The sequence below is a fragment of the Psammomys obesus genome, unplaced genomic scaffold, assembly GCF_907164565.1.
Source record: "Psammomys obesus unplaced genomic scaffold, mPsaObe1.curated_primary_1811, whole genome shotgun sequence".
Taxonomy (NCBI): Eukaryota; Metazoa; Chordata; class Mammalia; order Rodentia; family Muridae; genus Psammomys; species Psammomys obesus.
The window spans coordinates 48262458-48266033 of record NW_026585504.1 but is presented as its reverse complement, the minus strand read 5'-3'; the positions used below and the strand labels follow the sequence as shown (position 1 = coordinate 48266033).

Genomic DNA, 3576 nt, shown 5'->3' with positions numbered 1-3576 from the left:
TGTGGTGATCCTCAACCATCAAAGTATTTTAGTTGCTACTTCATAGCTGTAATTTTGCTACTGTTATGAATCACAGTGTAAATAGCTGATATGCAGTGTCTCCGATACATGACCTCTGTTAAAGGGTCATTCAATCCCCCAAAGGGCTTGCATTACACGGGGGTGAGGGCCACTGCTCTAGATTATGTTGGCCTCTGGGCATGCGTGTGAGGGATTTTCTTATTTCGGTTGATTGACGAGAGAAGACCTCCTGTAAGTGTGACAACCTTTAGGATCTATTTCCTTAGTTTTCAAATATACATTATAACTAACAATAATAACCATGCTGCACAACATAGTCAAGTGAAACTATGTGTCCTTGACCCCTAGTCACTGGCAAGGACTCGGCTTCTACTAACTTGAATTTTTGTAGGTTCTTTGTATCGGGGAGATTAGGCATTTTGGCTTTCTGCACGTGGCATCTCTCAATGGGCATCTATTCTCCGGGTTCACCCATAAGCCACGAGTGAAAAGGTCTCTTCAGCAGTTCACTTTTACGCTGAAGTAAGTTTGATGAACAACAAAATTTGGTTGCTTTTTTCCTAACTTGGTGGATTTTTTAACTAGGGAGATTTAAAAAATCTTTATAACTTTGGGATATGGGGATGTGGGAGAGTGAGATTTAAGAAGAGTGTGTTCCCTACCCCCACACTGCAGGTGTCCCGTGGTGTCGCATGCACATCAGCAGGTGGCAGAGGAGAGAGACCATGTCTAGACTCAGGGTTCTGACCTGTGACCATCTGAATGATTAGTAGCCTAACATTCCCTGAAAAGAAGAGAGCCTGAGATGACCACCAGTCGGTGCCAGGATGGGGGGCTCAGACAGGGAGCTAGCCTGAGATGACCACTAGTCAGGTGTGAAGCAGGCCTGGGGCGGGGGGCAGACCAAGGCTGAGATGACCCCTGCCCAATGCCATAACATACGAGCAGGGCAGAGCACTTCTGAGACCACTCCTGAGATGACCTGAGACACTCAGAGACCCCGGGGGCCTCTAAGAGGAGCAAGTAAGTGGTGGAGAAATGGAAGAGAGAGAAACAGAAGGATGTGGACACAATGAAGAGAGGCAGAACTGGAGAGTCGAGGGTAGTGAGGAACAACCTGATGTGAGTTGTCAGTGATTCCACCTGGGACCACGGTGGGACCGTGACTATGCTGCCACTGGCGACCCTGGCGAGGTCCATGGCTCGGAAGCAGCAGGGGGTCTGTTACCATCAAAAGCTAGACAGATGCCCTTGGTCTCGGCTGCCATTATATATCCCAGAGATATATTAATGTCTGGGGGCTGTGCAGAACTGGCCCCACCCTTCACCTGGGCATCTTGGAAGAGCTCATCCTGAGGGCATGAAAGCAGGAGAGCTGACCCCACCTTTAGCCAGCTGCAGTATGCAGGAGAAGAGCCCCCCACACTGCAGGAGTTGTGGGTGAGATGGACCCTAAGGATACGAGTATGGGAGGCCTGGCCCTACCACTTGTCTTCTCTGCAGCAGCATGGATGGGGGAGAGACATCCTCCTCCCCACTTTCCCCAGGTGGGAGACGGGCCCTGGAGTCATGATAGGAGGAGATCTGGCCCTACCCCTCATTAGTCACGGCACTGGAGGGAGCAGGCCTTGCACCTCACCTGAGCAGCACAGTAGAGCTTTTGGGGTTGCTGGTAAGCTGGCCCTGATGGTGTGAGCATGGGAGAGGTTGTCCCTTGCCACCTACAGCAGGCAGGAGAGCTAGCCCCAAGGTCATTAGAGTGGGAGAGCTGGCCCTGCCCCTAATCCCCTGCAGCACTCAGGAGAGCTGGCCCTGTACCTCACCTGCACAGTACAGAAGCGCTGACTCTAGTTCCACACCGTGAGGGTCTGGTGCGGAAGAGCTAGCCCTGCTTCTTGTCTGCTGGGAGGTGGCCCAGGGAGGAAGAGGCGCCCTCCTCCCCTCTGTCCTCATCTACGGCAGGCAGGAGAGTTGGCCCCAAAGTCATGAGACTGAGCTAACTGGCCGCATTGCTCACTGGCTGCAACAATTGGGAGAGTGGGCCCTGCATCTCGCCTCAGCAGCAGGGTAGAGCTGGTCCTGGTAGAAGGGGTTGCTCGTGAGCAGGACCCTTCTGTAGGAGAGTAGGAGAGCCAGTGGGCTGACCAGCTCAGATAGCTCTCAGGCCTTGAATTGGCCCACCCCAACATCTACCCCGTAGATGAACCGCTAGAGTGTACAAAGGGGCTGGTTCTACAGATCCAAAACTACAGGATCTCCACGACACAGGGCAACAAGATATCTGAGAGGAGTCCCGGTGAGGTTCCAGTATCCATAAAGTATCAGAAGCCTCACACCAAGTCAAGGAGTCATTGATATGAACATTTGCAAGCGAAGACATACGGACAAAGGGGTAATACCGTGGGACACTCTGTGACTCATGACAGCGTCAACAACAACTATTTTTTTTTCTCTGGTGGGAGGATGTTGCAAGGGCAGAGGGCAGCTTCGAGGGAGGGTGAGATGAGTGGAATTGGGGTGCATAATGTGAAAATCACAAAGAACCAATACAAAACTTTTTTAAAAAAATAGTGGCTTTCTCATGTGTTAAAATAATGAAAAAAATTTTTTATCACTGTAATTGAAATTTCACTGTGAGGACAAGTTAGCTTTTTTTATTATGTAGAAATATTATTGGGGGCGGGTGATTTTTTTCTTTATTTCTTTTTATTACAATTTATTCACTTTGTATGCCAGCTATAGCCCCTTCCCTCCCTCTTCTCCTCCCATGCCCCTCCCTGAGTCCACTGATAGGGGAGGTCCTCCTCCCCTCCCATCTGACCCTAGCCTATCAGGTCTCATCAGGACTGTCTGCACTGTCTTCCTCTGTAGCCTGGCAAGTCTGCTTCCCCTCAGGGGGTGGTGATCAAAGAGCCAGCCATTGAGTTCATGTCAGGGACAGCCCCTGTTCCCCTTACTAGGGTACCCACTTGAACACTGAGCTGCCATGGGCTACATCTGTTGCAGGGGGTCTAGGTTATCTCCATGCATGGTCTTTGGTTGGAGTAACTATTTACATTTTTCTATATATAGATGTCTAGTTAGTCCAGTACCATTTGGTGAAGATACTATCTTTTTTCCATTGGGTGGTTTTGGCTCCTTTGTCAAAACTCAAGTGTCTGTAGGTGTGTGGGTTTATTTTGGGGTCTTCAATTTGGTTCCACTGATCCACCAGAAAAGACTCCTGGGCACAGTTTTTGTTTTGGTTTGGTTTGGTTCTGTTGTTCTCTTTTTGGAACTCTTGTCCCTTCCAGTTCTTTCATCTCTCCCTCCTTTCATAAGATTGCCTGAACTCTGTCCAAATTTTGGCTATGAGTCTCAGCATCTGCTTCAATACCTTGCTGGGTAGAGTCAGAGAACCTCTGTGGTGGCTCCTGTCCTGTTCCCTGTTTTCTCCCTCTTCTAATGTCTATCCTATGTGCCTTTCTGAATGAGGATTGATCATCTTACCCAGGGTCCTCCTTCTTGCTTAGCTTACTTAGGTGTACAGATTTTACTATACTGTATGTTGAATAT

The 3576-nt window shown here is 49.3% G+C and overlaps 1 pseudogene; it reads left to right on the top strand.

Moving 5' to 3' along the window:
• The first annotated feature begins 683 nt into the window (after positions 1–683).
• On the top strand, positions 684–803 carry LOC129675264 (small nucleolar RNA SNORA17; annotated as a pseudogene).
• Positions 804–3576: the final 2773 nt, after the last annotated feature.